The sequence below is a fragment of the Macaca mulatta genome, chromosome 6 (assembly GCF_049350105.2).
Source record: "Macaca mulatta isolate MMU2019108-1 chromosome 6, T2T-MMU8v2.0, whole genome shotgun sequence".
Taxonomy (NCBI): domain Eukaryota; kingdom Metazoa; phylum Chordata; class Mammalia; order Primates; family Cercopithecidae; genus Macaca; species Macaca mulatta.
This window is the reverse complement of record NC_133411.1, coordinates 41,349,209-41,369,774: the sequence shown is the minus strand read 5'-3', so window position 1 is coordinate 41,369,774 and position 20,566 is coordinate 41,349,209. Positions and strand designations below refer to the sequence as shown.

At 37.3% G+C, this 20,566-nt stretch overlaps 1 long non-coding RNA gene across 1 annotated transcript in view; it reads left to right on the top strand.

The window, feature by feature from the left end:
- LOC144341313 (uncharacterized) overlaps window positions 1-17,047 on the top strand; it is a 90,701-nt gene extending 73,654 nt beyond the window's left edge. Inside the window, exon 3 of the long non-coding RNA XR_013418170.1 lies at window positions 16,562-17,047. This is a non-coding gene — a long non-coding RNA (uncharacterized LOC144341313). The remainder of the gene's footprint in view (window positions 1-16,561) is intronic.
- Window positions 17,048-20,566: the final 3,519 nt, after the last annotated feature.

The window sequence follows — 20,566 nt, the reverse complement described above, 5'->3', positions numbered from 1 at the left end:
TGTGGTCTCTAATAAAACTCAAAGTTCTTCTACTAATGAATACAAAACCATCTCATTGCTTACATTCTTTCTAGAATTTGCATATGCAAAGATACAAATTCCAGAAATAGCACACAAGAGAACACTCTGTAGAAATCTTGTCTAACAACTCTAAATTTTCAATCAGAATTGAATCAGAATTATAGCCATATTTCTCTGAATTATTCATGATAAATAGATGACTGGCTACCCATGGGACTCTGATACAGTGTTTTCAATGTGGTAAAATAATTAGAATTGTCATATCCACTCTTTGTAAAATTATGAGAGCTGTTATTTATTAATAGCAAATGTCATAACATAATCCAACTGTTATTTTCCTATCTAATTAAATAATATGTGTTCTGATTCTGAGACTTAATTGTTTGTTTACCAGCTGGAAGCAAGCAACGTAAGGAATCATTTTTTGTGTGTGTTCTTAATTGCCAGATCATCCCCAGTGTGCCGTGGTTACAGAGGGCATGGTCACTTGGTAGAGTAGCTAGCGTTGGAGATGAATTTCTCAGGGAATGCCTTTGAACCATCCTTTGTTTTCTTAGGAAAAAAGTAGACAATACCATAAGTAAATGTGCACTTTTTTGGTTTTCCAGAAAACCTGGAAATGTCAGAGCTGATGAAGAGCAATTAGGAATGAAAATACAATCCATTGAATCAGATAAGAAACAAACTCAGCAGGATGCTTCTTGTTGCTGTTATTCCATTCATAAGAAAATGTCATCCACTCAAAATCATTTGATTTTCTGCAGCAAATTCCTTGATACAAAAAAGATCCTGGGGTTTATATAGGGCATTACCACATTTAGTGAAAAATTCACCCATTTTTTTCCGCCATAAATGTGTAATTTTTAGATCAATTTAGATCAAGGAAGCTATTCTCTGATATAATAAAGAGAAAAGAATCTTGAACCTGGTTAAGAGTGGTCTCAAGCCAAAACAGATAATTTCTACAGAACGCAATAAATACTCTTTGGTTCTGTGTGGTGATATTGCCTCCCAGACATTTTAAGGCTTAACACCTAAAGAATGGGTTGATTTTAAATTAATAAATGACTAGAAAAGGAATAAAATCTTCTGTCTTTGTTAATGTCAGACTTTCCTAACCTTTTTCTAATCATCTTATCAATATTTTGTACTTTTTTCCTGTTCCTTTTAATTCTTTTGGCATTTACTCAAGGTCTGTCTTTTGGCCTTTTGTTGCTCTGTGTTCTCTCTCTAGGCCTTCTCAACCACTCTCATCACTTCAACCATCTTGAATGATTTGGAAACCTGTATTGGGTCCCAACATTTTCTTGTGGTCCAAAGTGATAACAACAACAGGCTGAGCATGGTGGCTCACACCTGTAATCCCAGCAGTTTGGGAGGCCTAGGTGGGTGGATCACCTGAGGTCGGGAGTTTGAGAGCAGCCTGGCCAATGTGGCAAAACCCCATCTCTACTAAAAATAAAAAAATTAGCCAAATGTGATGGCATGCACCTGTAGTCCCACCTACTTGGGAGGCTGAGGCAGGAGGATTGCTTGAACCTGGAAGGCAGAGGTTGCAGTGAGCTGAGATCATGCCACTGCACTCCAGCCGGGGCAACAGAATAAGATTCCATCTCAAACAAAACAAAACAAAACAAAAAAACTCACAAAGTGATAACAACAATAATGGCAACATTCATTGTATACTTACTATGTGCTGGGCACTGGGTTAACAAGTGAACATGCATAATATCATTTAATTCTTACAGCCACCTGTAAGATAGATGCCATTATTGTCTTCGTTTTGCAGGAAAAAAAACTAAAGTTGAGTGATATCACACACTTCCCCTAGAGTCATACAGATAATAAACAACTAAACTGGGTTTTAAACCCGGACAGTTTCACTCTAAAGTGAGTGTTTTGTTTTCAGCCACCTGCTAAGCATCTGCCCTTGAATCTCCTATAGGCCTCTTAAAGCCAATCTACATAAAACACATTTCCAATTATTCCTGCTTCCCTTTTGGCAATTAATTCATGTGTTCCACAAATAAGAATTAATCAAGCATCATGAAGAGTCAGATGGAAGCCTATGCACTGAGGATGAAATGTTGAACAAAATAGTAGTGATTCCTGCATGTATAGAGTTTACTTTTTAGAGAGGGGAGACTCTCATTAATTATATTATTTTGCAAACAGATAATTATTCCAAGCTGGAATAAGTGCTAAGATGGGAAAGTAAAATATGCTGTGGGAGCATCTAATAGGAGACCTGCTTTCTTTGAGGGGAAGATAGGGAAGGGGGAATGTGAGAAGGGCTTCCCCTATAAATTGCTATTTAAGTTGAGATCAAAAAGATGAGTAGTAGTTAACTAGGCAAGGGATGACTTCCAGGCAGCGATTCCAATACCTACAAAGGCCCTGAGATGAGAGGGAGCTTAGCATATTAGAGAGACTGAGAAAAAAATTGGTATATCTGGGACAGTGGTCAAAGTTACAAGGGTAGCAAGGACAAGACCATGTAGGCCCTCCTAAGATGTGCTAAATATTTTCCTCTTGTTCTAAGACCACTGAAAAGTCCTTAGGAGTGTTTAATTATTGTAGTAAAGGAATAAAATCTATGTCTTGAAGATGCCATTCTGGCTGCTGTTGGGAGGCTGGTTTGGAGGGGGAAGAGTAGATTCAGGGAAACCAGTGAGGAGGATATTTCATAATCTCTCTAAGTGAGAGATTATGGTCTTATCTCTCATTATTTCTGTTTAAAGAAGGATTGTAGTCTTGGAGATAGAGATGAAAGATATTCAAATATGCCTTTCCATTCAAATCAGAAATCTTGGACTTATCTCAACTTCATCCTTTTTCCTACTCATTTTATCCAATTAGACTCCTGTTGATTTTACCTCAACATGTCTTGTGTCTTTTCCCCTTTCTTCATTTTTATGGCTACTACCTGAGTTCTAAATTACTTTATAAATAGTACTAATGCAATAGTCTGTTTAATTCATTCTCTATACTATTGCCAGGCTGTTTATTTTGAAATATAAATACAATAATATTTCTTTTCTGTTTATAACCATTCCATGGTTATGGGATAAAGTCTAAACTTTAGAACATAAGAATCCTATGTTAGCCATATTGAAATATTAGCAGATTTATATGAAATAAATAAATATAAGGCATTTTCATTATACAAATCATTATAATATAGTTGATCCCCGTTAGGTGGAATGGCTGTCTATAATGCTAGAGGTAGAAGAAGTACCAATGATTTTATATGAACAACTCATTTGGTCACCTCAATTTCTGCAAGCTCTTTCTGCAGCAAAAGCTTACTCATATGCACATGTATATATATTTTTTCTGCTATGAGGTGTCCCTGATGGCACAGGTGAAATGCTTTCAGAAACCTCCGCAGTAATTCTGTGCAAACTGGAAGTAGAAATTAATGCCAGTAGGAAACCTGTGCCCAGTGAGAATTGGAATTGGTGGCTATATACCCCCTTACCCATCTTTTGGAAGAAAAACTCTGTACAGCTTCCATAGAACATTCTCCACAGCTTCTCAAAGGGTCCCAATAGGATCAAGCTCCCGTTGCCAATTCAATAGATTCTTCAAATGGCCATCTCTCCTTCACTCCTCTTCCCTGGAGTTCTCAAAATAAACCGATTGTGTATAACCCTTGTCATAAGCTCTGCTTTTGGGTGGGAACACAGGCTAGGACATCCATGTTGACTCTGGTAGATGCAATGGTGACTAGAGATTATGATGAAGTAGTTAATGACTTAACAAAAAAAGGTGATGTTTAATTATACTTAAACAACAGCAATAATAAATGGTTCTTATTAATAACCATTCAGCAATTAAAGATCACAGGAAAATAATTAACAAGCACTATATATGTTAGCTCACTATTTTCAATGCACACAAAAAAGAGGCACTACCAAAAAAAATTGCAAAAAACATTTGATAAGAAAAGTAAAAATGTTTTGGCATTGAATGATCACAACCTTGGGATTTGTAGTGCTAGGAAAAAGTTATCAACTCTAACATAAACTGGAAAGAAAAAGGCACAACAGAGCTTTTATAAGAAGCTGTGCTGTGAAGAACACATAGCATACTGGCAAAAGGGTACAATATCTCACCAAAATTCCAGTATGTGTGTGTCTTTTGTAGCACTCTTGGTACATTAGCTTCCAAGATCTATTCCTTGAGTGGTAAGGATAGAAAACTGAAAAACGGCAACTCTTCAGTGAAGATTGAGACTCATTTGGAAAATGTACTTGATTACATGTTAATAATATCATTGCCAATAAGATGAATCTCAACTTTGTTAGAGGACAATCATGAGTCAGTACCCAATTTTTTCAGCTCGTAAATAACAGATTGAAATAATACGGCACCCAAAGATGATGGAATTAATACAGAAACTTGTTTCATTGGTAAGGATCAGGTATTCCTGGTCCACCATTTCATCTGGAGAATCCAAAGTGATGAACCAGTTCATGTTCCTGATATGGAGGTGTTTTAACTAAGGAGATAAACCCAATTGTAAGTAAACTCCCTTTTTTCTAGGTTACCGTTTCCATTAAGTATTTTAATTTCAGATTTCTGTGCACATTTTCACTGGTCATGAATACTTGCAGAATTTCTGAGCCTACACTTTCAGAAAGTCATCTTGTGGGAAATAACGATCACAGGAGACAAAATGAAAAGATCAGCTTCTATGTTCCCCTACTATTGCCTTGAATAGTGAGGGCAGCAATAACTTTCTGCTCAACTGTGTCTCACCATATGTAAGTGTGTCCATGGGTGTGATGTGTGTGTATGTACATGTGCATCAGTGGTTTTTGAAGCTTCTCCAGATATTTAAAAATCCCTGGTCTCTCCTTGTCTTGTGCTTGGTTACTGACCAAAAATTCCCCAGGAGAAACACCTCCCAGTAGGGGCCAACAGACACCTCAAACAAGTGGGTGCCCCTCTGGGATGAAGCTTCCAGAGGAAGGATCAGGCAGCAATATTTGCTGTTCTGCAGCCTCTGCTGGTGATACCCAGGCAAACAGGGTGTGGAGTGAATCTCCAGCAAACTCCAACAGACCTGCAGTTGAGGGATCTGACTGTTAGAAGGAAAACTAATAAACAGAAAGAAATAGCATCAACATCAACAAAAAGGACATTCACATTAAAACCCCATCTGTAGGTCACCAACATCCAAGACCAAAGGTAGATAAAACCACAAAGATGGGGAGAAAGCAGAGCAGAGAAGCTGAAAATTCCAAAAACCAGTGCACCTTTTCTCCTCCAAAGGATTGCAGCTCCTCACTAAGAAGGGAACAAAACTGGATGGAGAATGACTTTGACGAGTTGACAGAAGTAGGCTTCAGAAGGTCAGTAATAACAAATTTCTCTGAGCTAATGGAGCATGTTCTAACCCATCACAAGGAAGCTAAAAACCTTGAAAAAAGGTTAGACGAATGGCTAACTAGAATAAAGAGTGTAGAGAAGACCTTAAAGGACCTGATGGAGCTGAAAACCATGGCACTGAGAACTTTGTGACACATGCACAAGGGTCTGTAGCTGATTTGATCAAGTGGAAGAAAGGATATCAGTGATTGAAGATCAAATGAATGAAATAAAGCAAAAAGACAAGATTAGAGAAAAAAAGTGAAAAGTCCAAGAAAAATGGGACTATGTGAAAAGACCAAATCTACGTTTGACTGGTGTACCTGAAAGTGACAGGGAGAATGGAACCAAATTAGAAAACATTCTTCAGGATATCTTCCAGGAGAACTTCCCCAACCTAGCAAGGCAGGCCAACATTCAAATTCAGGAAATACAGAGAATGCCACAAAGATAATCCTCAAGAAGAGCAAACCCAAGACACATAATTGTCAGATTTACCAAGGTTAAAATAAGGGAAAAAATGTTAAGGGCAGCCAGAGAAAAAGGTTGGGTTACCCACAAAGGTAAGCCCATCAGACCAACAGTGGCTCCCCTGGTAGAAACCCTACAAGCCAGAAGAGAGTGGGAGCCAATATTCTACATTCTGAAAGAAAAGAATTTTCAACCCAGAATCTCATATCCAGCCAAACTAAGTTTTATAAGTGAAGGAGAAATAAAACCCTTTACAGACAAGCAAATGCTGAGAGTTTTGTCACCACCAGGCCTGTCTTACAAGAGCTCCTGAAGGAAGCACTAAACATGGAAAGGAACACCCATACCAGCCACTGCAAAAACATGCCAAATGGTAAAGACCATCGATGCTATGAAGAAACTGTATCAATTAATGTGCAAAATAACCAGCTAACATCACAATGACAGGATCAAATCAAACATAACAATATTAACCTTAAATGTAAATGGGCTAAATGCCCCAATTAAAAGACACAGAATGGCACATTGGATAAAGAGTCAAGACTCATTGGTGTGCTGCATTCAGGAGACCCATCTCATGTGCAAAGACATACATACGCTCAAAATAAAGGGATAGAGGAAGATTTACCAAGCAAATGGAAAGCAAAAGAAAAAAAAAAAAAGAGGCAGGGGTTGCAATCCTAGTCTCTGATAAAACAGACTTTAAGCCAACAAAGATCAAAAGAGACAAAGAAAGCCATTACATAATGGTAAAGGGATCAATTCAACAAGAAGAGATAACTATCCTAAATATATATGTACCCAATACAGGAACACCCAGATTCATAAAGCAAGTCCTTGGAGACCTACAAGGAGACTTAGACTCCCACACAGTAATAGTGAGAGACTTAAACTCCTCACTGTCAATATCAGACAGATCAATGAGCTAGAAGTTTAACAAGGATGCCCAGGACTTGAACTCAGCTCTGGACCAACCAAACCTAATAGACATCTACAGAACTCTACACCCCAAATCAACAGAATATACATTCTTCTCAGCAACACATCACGCTTATTCCAAAATTGACCACATAATTGGCAGTAAAACACTCCTCAGCAAATGTAAAATAAGAGAAATCACAACAAACTGTCTCTCAGACCACAGTGCAATCAACTTAGAACTCAGGATTAAGAAACTCACTCAAAACCACAAAACTACATGAAAACTGAACAACTTGCTCCTGAATGACTACTGGGTACATAACGAAATGAAGACAGAAATAAAGATGTTCTTTGAAACCAATGAGAACAAAGACACAACATACCAGAATCTCTGGGACACATTTAAAGCAGTGTGTAGAGGGAAATTTATAGCACTAAATGCCCATAAGAGAAAGCAGGAAGGGTCTAAAATTGACATGCTAATATCACAATTAAAAGAACTAGAGAAGCAAGAGCAAACAAATTCAAAAGCTAGCAGAAGGCAGGAACTAATATCAGAGCAGAGCTGCAGGAGATAGAGACATAAAAAACCCTTCAAAAATCAATGACTCCAGGAGCTGGTTTTTTGAAAAGATCAACAAAATTGATAGACCACTAACAAGACTAATAAAGAAGAAAAGAGAGAAAAATCAAATAGATGCAATAAAAAATGATAAAGGGGTATTACCACTGATCCCACAGAAATACAAACTATCATCAGAGAATGATATAAACAACTCTATGCAAATAAACTAGAAAATCTAGAAGAAATGGATACATTCCTGTACACATAGACCCTCCCAAGACTATTCCAGGAGGAAGTCAAATCTCTGAATAGACCAACAACAAGTTCTGAAATTGAGGCACTAATCAATAGCCTACCAACCAAAAAAAGTCCATGACCAGATGGATTCACAACTGAATTCTACCAGAGGTACAACGAGGAGCTGGTACCATTCCTTCTGAAACTATTTCAATCAATAGAAAAAGAGTGAATTCTCCCTAACTCATTTTATGAGGCTAGCATCATCCTGATAACCAAAGTTTGGCAGAGACACAACAAAAAAAGAGAATTTTAGGCCAATATCCCTGATGAACATCGATGCGAAAATCCTCAATAAAATACTGGCAAACCGAATCCAGCAGCACATCAAAAAGGTTATCCACCATGATCCAGTTAGCTTCATCCCTGGGATGCAAGACTGGTTCAACATATGCAAATCAATAAATGTAATCCATCACTAAACAGAATCAACAACAAAAACCACATGATTATCTCAAAAGATGCAGAAAAGGCCTTTGACAAAATTCATCAGCCTTCACGCTAAAAACTCTCAGTAAACTAGGTATTGAAGGAATGTATCTCAAAATAATAAGAGCTATTTATGAAAAACCCACAGCCAATATCATATTGAATGGGCAAACCTGGAAGCATTCCCTTTGAAAACTGGCACAAGACAGGGATGCCCTCTCTCACCACTCCTATTCAACATAGTGGTGAAAGTTCTGACTAGGGCAATCAGGGAAGAGAAAGAAATAAATGGTATTCAATTAGGAAAAGAGGAAGTCAAATTGTCTCTGTTTGAGGATGACATGATTGTATATTTAGAAAACCCTGTCATCTCAGCCCAAAATCTCTTTAAGCTGATAAGCTACTTCTGCAAAGTCTCAGGATACAAAATCAACACGCAAAAATCATAAGCAATCCTGTAAACCAATAACAGACAAACAGAGAGCCAAATCATGGGTGAACTCCCATTCACAATTACTACAAAGAGAATAAAATACCTAGGAATCCAACTTACAAGGGATGTGAAGGACCTCTTCAAAGAGAACTACAAACTACTGCTCAACAGAATAAAAGAGGACAGAAACAAATGGAAGAACATTCCATGCTCATGGATAGGAAGAATCAATATTGTGAAAATGGCCATACTTCCCAAAGTATTTTATAGATTCAATGCTATCCCTATCAAACTACCACTGACCTCTTTCACAGAATTGGAAGAAACTACTTTAAAGTTCATATGCAACCAAAAAAGAGCCCGCATTGCCAAGACAATCCTAAGGAAAAAGGACAAAGCTAGAGGCATCACGCTACCTGACTTCAAACTATACTGCAAGGCTACAGTAACCAAAACAGCATCTTACTGGTACCAAAACAGATATATAGACCAATGGAACAGAACAAAGGCCTCAGAAATAACACCACACATCTACAGCCATCTGATCTTGGACAAATGTGACAAAAACAAGCAACGGGAAAAGGATTCCCTATTTAATAAATGCTGCTGGGTGAACCGACTAGCCATATGTAGAAAGCTGAAACAGGATCCCTTCCTTAAACTGTATACAAAAATTAACTCAAAATGGATTAAAGACTTAAATGTTACACCTAACACCATAAAACCCCTAGAAGAAAACTTAGGCAATACCATCCAGGACGTAGGCTTGGGGAAAAACTTCATGACTAAAACACCAAAAGCAATGGCAACAAAAGCCAAAATAGACACATGGAATCTAATTAAACTAAAGAACTTCTTCACAGCAAAAAGAAAAATAAGAAATCAAACAAACACACAAACAAAAAAAACTATCATCAGCGTGAACAGGTAACCTACAGAATGGGAGAAAAATTTTGCAATCTACCCATCTGACAAAGGGCTAATTTCCAGAATCTACAAAGAACTTAAACAAAATATACTAGAAAATACAAACAATCCCATCAAAAAGGGGGCAAGGATAAGAACAGACACTTCTCAAAAGAAGACATTTATGCAGCCAACAGACATGTGCAAAAATACTCATCATCACTGGTCATCAGAGAAATGCAAGTCAAAACCACAATGAGATAACATCTCACACCAGTTAGAACGGCGATCATTAAAAAGTCAGGAAAAAACAGATGCTGGAGAGGATGTGGAGATATAGGAATACTTTTACACTGTTGGTGGGATTGTAAACTAGTTCAACCATTGTGGAAGATGGTGTGGCAATTCATCAAGGATCTAGAACTAGAAATACCATTTGACCCAGTGATCCCATTACTGGGTATATATCCAAAGGATTATAAATCATGCTACATGCTACTATAGAGACACGTGCACACATATGTTTATTGCAGCACCATTCATAATAGTAAAGGCTTGGAATCAACCGAAATGTCCATCAGTAGTAGACTGGATTAAGCAGCTGTGGCACATATACACCATGGAATACTATGGAGCCATAAAAAAGGATGAGTTCATGTGCTTTGCAGGGACATGGATGAAGCTGGAAACCATAATTCTAATCAAACTCTCACAAGGACAGAAAACCAAACACTGCATGTTGTCACTCAAAAGTGGGAGTTGAACAATAAGAACACATGAACACAGGGCGGGAAACATCACACCAGGTCTGGTCAGGGGGTGGGGGGCTGGGGGAGGGATAGCATTAGGAGAAATATCTAATGTAAACGTCGAGTGGATGGGTGCAGCAAACCAACATGGCACATGTATACCTATGTAACAAACCTGCACGTTGTGCACGTGTACCCTAGAACTTAAAGTGTAATAATAATAATAATACAAAATTCCCTAGAAGATGGTGAGGTTTCACACGCATTTTTTAATGAACCCATGTCTAAGATACAAGAACCTCTCTGCTAGCTCTCAGAAGGGGTATCACTACTAGAGGGAAGCTATTAACAGTGACTCCACTGAACACAAATAGTTTTTTCATGAAACAGGAGATGGAAGCAACTTGATCAATGTCACCTTGAATTGCATTAGGAAGGCAAAACTGAAGCTCCATTGACTCTGTTTGTGTCATTTGTTGTAATTATCTCTAAGACTCTTTTCAGAGTATTGCAATATGGGTCTATTAATCCTTCCTGGAAATGTTCCAAATCAGATATCTGGGAAAATGGACAATGACTATTTCTATTTCTCTATTTTATTTAGTTCAAAGAAGACCAAGCACATATACAAAGTAAGTTTTATTTTCTCAGGAATAATATACAAAACAACTCTAACAGTACATGTAAATACATATAGTCAACTACACACAGAACTTGGGTTTTCTCATCAATATATTCTGTGCATGCTTTGCTGTGCATATGTTTTTATTATTCTTTGTAATTGAGACAGCCATCTACCTACAAAACAAGAGATTTTCATATGAAAACAAACAGAATTGGTTAGAGCATTTGGTAAAATAGATGGAGAAAAGAAAACTATGCAATATCAATAGTCTTTATTTTCTATTTAAGCAATAAGCCATTAGAAGTGGAATGGGAAAAACAGTCTATTCACAATATCAACAAAATCTCATAAAAGTCTTAGAAACAAGTTTAATTGGGATGGAATGGAAAATTATAAAACTTATTAGCATTCATAAAACAATATATACCAAATGAAAAGAAATATGTCTTCAAATTGTAAGATTTAATTAAGTTGAACTCCATGTATATCCCATATACAGATGACTTAGAGATTTGAGTATAAATATCTTAAAATTATAAAGCTATAAGCAAAAATCTGGGAAGCTGCATTTTAAATTAATTTTATATTTCTAGTAACAAGTACTAGAAACTCAGAGTCCGTAGGGAACAAAAAACCATAAATATTTGATTTTTTAAAAAACCTGTATTCAAAGCTACTCTAAGTAAAGTGAATTGACAGAAAAGAAACTAGGCAAAAATATTAGTACCACAGATGAAAAAAATGTTAATATCTATTTTATAAAATAGAATTTTTTCAAATTGGCAAGATAAAACTAAGCCAATATAAAATTAAGCAAAGAATGTGGATAAACAGATAACAAAAGAACAAATTAGAAAGATCTAGAAATATAAGAAGAAATGGTATTATTTTTTAATGATCAGGGAAATTCAAGTTAAATAGTTACAACTTTGTATAACTAAAAATTATTCAAATAATGGAATGCTTAACACTGTTAGGAAGATTAAAAGAGCCTTCTCATACATTGTTAGCAAAAGTGTGTATCATTGCAATTCTTTTGTGAAGCAATTTGGTAGCATCTGCTAAAATTTAAAATACATACATCTTTTAACCCAGTGATCACAGATTTCAGAATATATTCATTAGAAAAAAAGCACCACTACATAAGATATATATTTAAGGCCACAACAGCCTTATTCCTAAAGATAAAACAAACTAAAAGTCAATTTTTCAAACTAAACATAATGCCCATGAATAGAAGAAATAGTGGGAAAAAATATGGCTATTCACAACATGGAATATTATGCAGCTATTACAAAGAATGAATTACTCCTCTGGTTGACCTGGAGGGATTTCCATGAGATAGTGTTGAATGAGAAGAGTAAGATACAGAAAATCATGTGCTTATACATTTCCATTTTTTATATAATAAATGATACTTAAACATCCTATATATGTGTGAACCCATATCTGATTTACATGAGGCTGAAGTTGAAAAATATTAAAGAACAATACTAGGATGTTAATATGCTTGTCGGACAGGAACAGGGCAGGGTGCCCTGAAATGTGTTTGAAAAATAAAGGTAGGAGGAAAAGAAAACAAGTAAAAAAGCGGGGAAAAGAATGTTGAAAAATATATATGTTAAAAATCACATTTACATATTTAATAAAAATTGTATATCTGTATAAATATATAAGAAATTTCCTTCAAAAAAGAATACTATAAACTACATTTTTGCTTTGCAGATTTGAATATCTATAACTTTTATTTTGCTAGACTTCTGCATGTTCTCAGAACAGTTCAGTAGGCACGTGCTTCTCTTAACTCTTCTCCAGAAAACTGTGTTTGATTGGGAAAATAAGCTCATACTTCAAGAGAAGTTCTGACCTCTTTTTTTCCCTCCCACATAAAGATTTTTATAAGTAACCCCCTTTCAATTTTTCAGAAGTTTCTTGCTAAATCTTGTATTGTGCCTAGATAGCCTGAAAACATCTTGATCATCAGGTGTTCCAATAAAAATGTAACTAATTTATTGACATTAAGCCAAATGTATTGTTTGTTGTGGTGAGAAAAACAATTTTTCAAAAATGTTTAATCAAAAATAGATGTGTTCTATGAACACAGCAACTAAACTTCATAGTTTGACCATTAAGGATCTATCTTTTCCTCCTTTGTATGTTAGTTTCCTGAACATTTACTATGGATATGACCTTTTATCAGTTTTTAATCCTGGGTATACTCTAGTATCTATTATAAATGCTGAAACCATATGAAATAATTTGTTTCTAAATGATTTTATAATAAAAACTAACTTAGCAGAAGTTCTAAATGGTAGCTTCTTAATGCCTTTGTTTTCTCATCTATTAGGATGAGAAAAATAGGCCGTGTGCGGTGGATCATGCCTATAATCCCAGCACTTTGGGAGGCCGAGGCGGGCAGATCACCTGAGGTCAGGAGTTCAAGACTAGCCCGGCCAACATGGTGAAACCCCATCTCTACTAAAAATACAAAAATTAGCTGGGCATGGTGGCAGGCACCTGTAAACCCAGCTATTCGGGTGGCTGAGGCAGGAAAATTGCTTGAACCCGGGAGGTGGGGGTTGCAGTGAGCCGAGATTATGTTATTGCACTCCAATCTAGGGGACAAGAGCAAGACTTCGTCTCAAAAAAGAAAAGGAATGAGAAAAATAGATTTGTTTTAAAGATTAAGTAAAATAACACAGAGAAAGCATTCAGTGAAGGTTTCTAGCATTCACTCAACTCCTTCTCTTCTTTTCACTTTTTTTTTGATGATTATTGTTTGAGAATGTTGATAACAATGTAAGTACATATGACATACATGGAAAGGTGTAGTATACACTAACATTATATATGCTTTTTTGAACTGTTAAAAATAAATAATGTTCTCATTATTATTGCATTGGGATTTGCAGGTCTCAAGTTGGGAATGATTTGCCTTAACATGAATCAAATCTCCTTTTAATCCTCATATATAAGACCATGGTCCTTTCTGTCAACTGATTTTGGCTCCTTCTGCTGTCTCCTCTATCACTTGGTTTCCTAGGTGTCCTATAAGCCAGAACTCAAGTGCCACTTTCTTTATTGAATTCCTACATTGTTTTAATAAAAATTCAATGATCAATTCTTTTTCAACAAATAGTTATCAAGTGCATATGTATACAATGAACAAGACAGTGTCCCAGAATTCATGGCATTATGGGAAACATAAATAAATAATTAGCAACCAAAACACAGTGAATGCTTTTCCATTAATTTTTTTCATGCTCTAATCTCAGGTATCCAAATTCAACTTGAAGTCTGGAAGGCTTTCTAATCAAACAACTAATTAGGAATTAGTCTGACAAAACAGGAATGAGGAAGGTGAACTTCAGAAAGGGGAATGAGAGAAGCAATAGCTTGGGAAAAGGCTCAGAGATAACAAGCAGCAGAATATGTAAAGAACTCAACAACAAATTGAGGAAAACTAAACCCAAAATGTGGAAAAGAGACAGAATGTATGGACCACACAGTAGGTGAAGTATTTGTTGTTCATTTAATCTCCCTATGTAGATTTACATTCCATGTGAGCAATAACCAAGTCTTCTGACTTTTATTTACTATTTATAGATATAACATAAAACTGGGCTTCTAGTGGATGCTCAAAGAAAACTTATTGATGGATTTTGACCCAGCTTCTGTGTGAGTTTTGGCTAAAATTACTATTACATTTCCAATTTTAGCCAAAATTTCATGGGTATCATAATGATCTTAAGTGCCTCATTTGACTTCATAAATGTCTGTGATTCTGTCCTGAGTCTCTAGGGATGTATATTCCAAGCATAAATTTTTACTGAGATTTATCACATGGTCTTACTTGCTCTGGGATCAGTAAGGGCAAGCCCCTGCCAAAATAGTAAAGCAGAGACATTTGTTTTTGAGGCTGACCATCCTTCTTCCTGCACTTCCCTTCTCTTTCTTAATATCGTCATAGCCACTTTTCACCCCCAAGCTCTACCCACACCCCAAAACTCACACCTGCTACTAGAACATCCATGCAACCCCCTGGTTCTTTGTGACATTAACTTCACAGTTAATGCTAAGGATCTGTAGAGAATTACCCTTACTTTGATTTTTTTTTTTTTTTTGTCCACAATACTCAAATATAAACCACAAAGGGAAGAGAGGGTTTTGGCATTAGCCTAAGACGTACTTCAGCCTGTGATGGAAATGATAGTGACTAAGAGAGGGATAATCTGATTTCTGAGAAACTTGATAAATTCAGCTTTACAATATGTTGCATCTGAAGTGTTTATAAAATACAGATGGCAGACAATTGAAAATATGTGTTTGGAGCTTGTTGAAAAGTCTAGGCAAAAGATAAGAATTAGCCACAGAAGTGACTGTTGAAGTCATGAATTTATATGCATTCACCCAAGAGAGTGTAGAAATTGAAGCTAGGGCTGAGCCTGGAGTCCACTGGAACACTAACTTTTGAAAGAGGCGTGGAATACAAGAGCCCTGGAAGGATATTGAGGAAAAGCTGCCAGAGAGGAAAGAGAAGATCTGGAGAGCATAACGTCAAAGAAGCCACAGAAGGAAAGAGTTTCAAGAAAGATAGACAGGTCACCATGTAGATGATATTGATTGTGCTGTCTTTTCAGCATGGCCTTTTCTAATTGTGAGCCACCCCTCCATTATTCCTTGTATCTATAATGGTAATGCCATTCCCAGACTTCTGCCTACACTCTGGCACAAGGGTAGGTATAGAACTCAGAACTGATGAGTCATAGCATAGGATTTCCTTCTTTGTAAAGATTGGTCCAAATGAGTAGGAATGTGATGAAAATTTTTTCATGTCAGAGTGGTTTCCAAATTTTGTTGATACCGTTTCCTTAAAAAAGCAACAAAAGGCCAATGAGCATCTATGTCAACTGTGATGATTAATTTTACATCAACTTAAGGGGTCTATGAAATGTCCAGATAGCTGATAAAACATTATTTCTGGGTGTGTCTCTGAGAGTGTTTCTGGAAGAGGTTAGCATTTGAATTGGTAGACTGAAAAAGAATTCTGATGGGCATCATCCTATCCATTTAAAGGCCTGAATAGAACAGAAAATGCATAGGAAGAGAAAATTTGCTCTCTGCTTGAGCTTGAACATTCATCACTTCCTGCTCTTGGACATCAGTACTCCTGCTTCTTGGGGCTTTGGACACAGGTTGGAACTTACACAATCAGTTCTTTAGCTTGCAAATGGCAGATCATGGAATTTTCCAGTCCCTGAGCCAATTCCTAGGATGGGTGTGGTTGTTCATGTCTGTAATCCCAGCACTTTGGGAGGCCAAGGTAGATGGATCAGTAGAGGCCAGGAGTTCAGGACCAGCTTGGGCAATATGGGGAAATCCTATCTCCACTAAAAATACAAATATAAGCTGGGCATGGTGGCACACACCTGTATTCCCAGCTACTCGGGAGGCTGAGGCAAGAGAATTGCTTGAACTCGGGAGGTGAAGGTTACAGTGAGCTAAGACTGCACCACTGCACTACAGCCTGGGTGACAGAGTGAGACTCTGTCTCAAAAATAAATAAGTAAATAAATAAAAATAAATAAATGAATAATTTCTTTTTATGTATACTTCTCTCTGTATATTCTATTGGTTCTGTTTCTTTGGATAACACTAATATACCAGCTATAAGTGTGTAACAGAGTGATAGGATCCAGATCCTAGTGAAATTGTTCCCCATAGAGTTAAATAAACCAATAACTGAACATAAATTCTTGAATTTACAGGACAGAAGATAAGAAAAGAAAGAACTTGCTGAAATTCTGAAATGTTCTCTGCTTGTGAGATAACAAAATTCGCAGAAATTGCTTGGAATCTACATGGCCAACTGGAGTTCACATAGAACGAAATTGCTGATGCCACAGCCTGAGTTTCCATTGCACGTTTTACACCAATTCCCCGAAATTTGCACACATGATCTATGAGATAGCATGATGGAATAGCTGTGCATGGCCAAGGACTTCCCACACCTCCCCTTTCTTTCCACCGATCACCTACTAATCCTAGAATCCACCCCCGGTGTCGGGTGGAGCTTGAAAGGAAGGCGGGTAATAGGTCTTTTGATTTATCCTCTTGCTATTGTCTCTTGATCAAATGGTGACCTTTTCAGATAAAATTGCTGCCTTAAAGTCAGCACAGTGAGACAGATTTGAGCTGGACTCCTGTCTCCTTGTTAGTTGACTTGCAATAAAAAGCTTTTTTTTTTTCAAAAACCCAGTGTTGCAGTATTGGTTTCTAGTTCATCAGTCAGTAAGCCCCTTTACTAAAATCTACTGTTTGAAAATCGACCATATTTTCCTGGCTAGATCTTAGTATGAAACTTAGGAGGTAGTAAAACAAATCCAGCATTTTAAAGATGTTCTTACACATGAAGCTCATGGATGACATTGATTTGGATGATTCTTTTGTTTGGGAAAACATTTGCAAGAGAGATATATTATAGCAATATTAACACTTTGAAATGAGACCATTGTCATAGGAAAAAGAAAAAACTGGAAAATTTCAATTGGAAGAAAAAAACCTCCAATCTAAAGAAAACCTGCAAAATTATGGTATCAAGTCACAGGGTGTCTCTCAATTTAGACTGCTAACTAATCTGAAAGGCAAAGAGGATCTTAGACTTTTAGATTGGGAGGGCCTTTAGAGATTATCTAGTATTCGAATCCCATCCTTTTATAGAGAAGAAAATGAGGCTAATTTCCCACACCATTCAACTGGAGGCATATCAGAAACTTGCACCAATTCTCAGCTCAGTGATATTTCCCCTTTGCCATACTGGGCCGGGATTATCCTTTCTTAAACATCAATGGGAGCACAACCAGCCTCTGACTTAAAACAACTCAAATGTTTTTATTATGAAATGCTTGAAGCTATAAGGTTAAGTAGGGGTTCACATAAATAATGTGATTAATATTTTCTGTGACCATGTGCTTTGTCTTTTCATAATTGGGATGTGAACATAGTTCACAGAAGCTAAGAAGACCCTATTCTTTATAAATGCTATGCAACAGCTAGACAGTGTCACCTTGGCTCCTGAAAGTTTATGAAGTAAAGCAAACTACTGAAATAGTATTAACTTTATTTGGTTTATGAGAGGTATTTTTGACTAATTGCATATCCTGACCAAGATTAGTAACATTTCATAGTTTAGATTTCTGACCTGAGTCCACTTTTTTCAATGACCACTGTCATGAATGGTGGTGCCCTGTCCTATCAGTGGCACATTAATAATAGTATTATGGACAACTGTTGGATACATCCAGCTTAATTCCATGTACTCCCACAGTTTTCCTCAAGGAGGCACCAGCAGGAACCCTGGAGCATGCATTAAAGTGTGCTTTCAGATGCCTAATAGTTGCTTCTAGCTGGATAGACTTCATGAAAAAGTCCACAAGATTTTTTTTAAGGAGCTTTAGCATGCTTGTTTCTGTAAACAGCAATCTTGTTTCTGTAAATACCATGACCAGAGTTGGCAGTGAACCTACAATATCATTACCCGATGTACTTGCAAAGGATTATTATGTTCCAAATTTAAGTGATGTGAATTTAGGTGATGCAAAGTCCAGATCCCCCTTAATGAAGGACTTGTTGGTAGTGCTGTCAGCAGATATCCTTCCCTTGTCAACCCTCCAGGGCTTGCCTTCATTGTGGACAGCCATCTTGCCCAAGGTCAGATCCTTTCCTAGATGACCCATGTCCAATAATAGATGGCAAATAAAAGTCTAGCTATCTTGGTTTAACTTAGGACAACGCTAATGTTCAATTTTACCTCCAAGGGTCCTCACAGGATTCGCCAATCTCTTTCGGGGCCATCACTGCAGTTTTGCCTTTAATTTTTCCCCTTTTCTGATTCCTTCCACTGCTCCCCCCAAATATTAATTCCAAGAACACTCCTTATGAAACATCTTTCATGTAAAACTTTATGTCAGAGTCTGATATACAGACCAAAATTTGATTTATTACCTGGGGTCCAACATAATCATTTACCTGATGGTTGGGCAATGCTAGGCATTGAAAAATGCATTAAAAAGTCAATCTGTTTTTCAGGAGAATGGAAAGCAGTGTGCATCATCAATATGACACCAAATTCTCTTCAACAATGATTAGAATATTCTTTTTTGTGTGTGTGGAATGTGGGCCAACCTCAGACCTCATCTATGTATTCTTAAGCAGTTTCCACTGAGTCATATCTAGGCAACCCTGCTGAGACAACTGGCCACAGAATCATCGATACCAGGCCCTGGGGAGGAGTCAGGACCCAACAGAGAAGTGAATGTGCTGTGGTGTCGGGTGGAGCTTGAAAGGAAGGCGGGTAATAGGTCTTTTTATTTATCCTCTTGCTATTGTCTCTCGATCAATTGGTGAGCACCTCAAAGCAGGTGCAATTTTTTTATTTATCACTGTCATTTTAGTGCTTATCTATGTCTGCCAAACTGTAGACAGTTTTCTTAACTTGAAATCATCTAGACAGACTCTGAGACAAGGACCTGAGAAAAGTAGTTTGGAAGGTTCAGGAAACACTGATGTAGAAGAGGGAAAGTGAAAAGAGAAGGAAGTCAGGACTACAAGGTGTGTATTATCAAGAAAATGTGACTGTGTATGTGCTGGGCTGTTGGAGATTAATTTCACAAAAATACCCTGGGAAACTTTAAGCACAGGTACCTCAAAGTTACTCCACCTTAGGGCCAAGGGAGGTGGGATATTTATGCCTCAATTCCTGTGGTTATCTGGTGAAGGCTTTTACTGAGGAGTGATAAATTTCAGATTTTATAACTGCTCTGTTTGGGAAGAAAGGCCATTCCGGGTTTTGGAGAAAGTCCTCAGGTAAAGAGGGGCAGGTGTTGGCAGTTAGAAGTTAGGTCAGTGCATACTGAAGAGAGTCATTGATTGCGTCTGCTATGATAGCTAAAAATATATTTCTTGGCCGGGCGCGGTGGCTCAAGCCTGTAATCCCAGCACTTTGGGAGGCCGAGATGGGCGGATCACGAGGTCAGGAGATCGAGACCATCCTGGCTAACACGGTGAAACCCCGTCTCTGCTAAGAAATACAAAAAAAAATAGCCGGGCGAGGTGGCAGCGCCTGTAGTCCCAGCTACTGGGGAGGCTGAGGCCGGAGAATGGCGTGAACCCGGGAGGCGGAGCTTGCAGTGAGCTGAGATCTGGCCACTGCACTCCAGCCTGCGCTACAGAGCCAGACTCCGTCTCAAAAAAAAAAAAAAAAAAAAAAAAAAAAAAAATATATATATATATATATATATATATATATATATATTTCTTAAACTCAATAGCTATAAATGAACCTCAGTACTCGTAAAAATATCACCCTCAATTGTGTAGGTATTTCAGGAATATTCAGAAAGACTAATTGGCCCCATGTTCAAACATAATTGCCAGATATGAAAATGATGACTATTCAAAATATCTCAAGAACAGACTGAACAGAAGCAGACTCAATTTACTGTTTGCTGGTAGAAGAAAATTCTGGATAAAACCCATATTTGCAATAAAATAGGAATAAAGAAAACTTCAGTATAAAGAAACGACCACAAAACCGAGGCAAAGCTCAGGGGAGAAATAGACTGAGCAACAGAAGAGACCAGAAGCAGGAAGGACAGAGAAAACAGGTGCCATGGTTCTGCATGTTTTTTAATGCTAAGTATTCCCACCACACAAGGTCTGGTTAGGGGAGCATCTTGGCCTGCCTGCAGCTGGTTACAGGCTCCCTGAAGGGT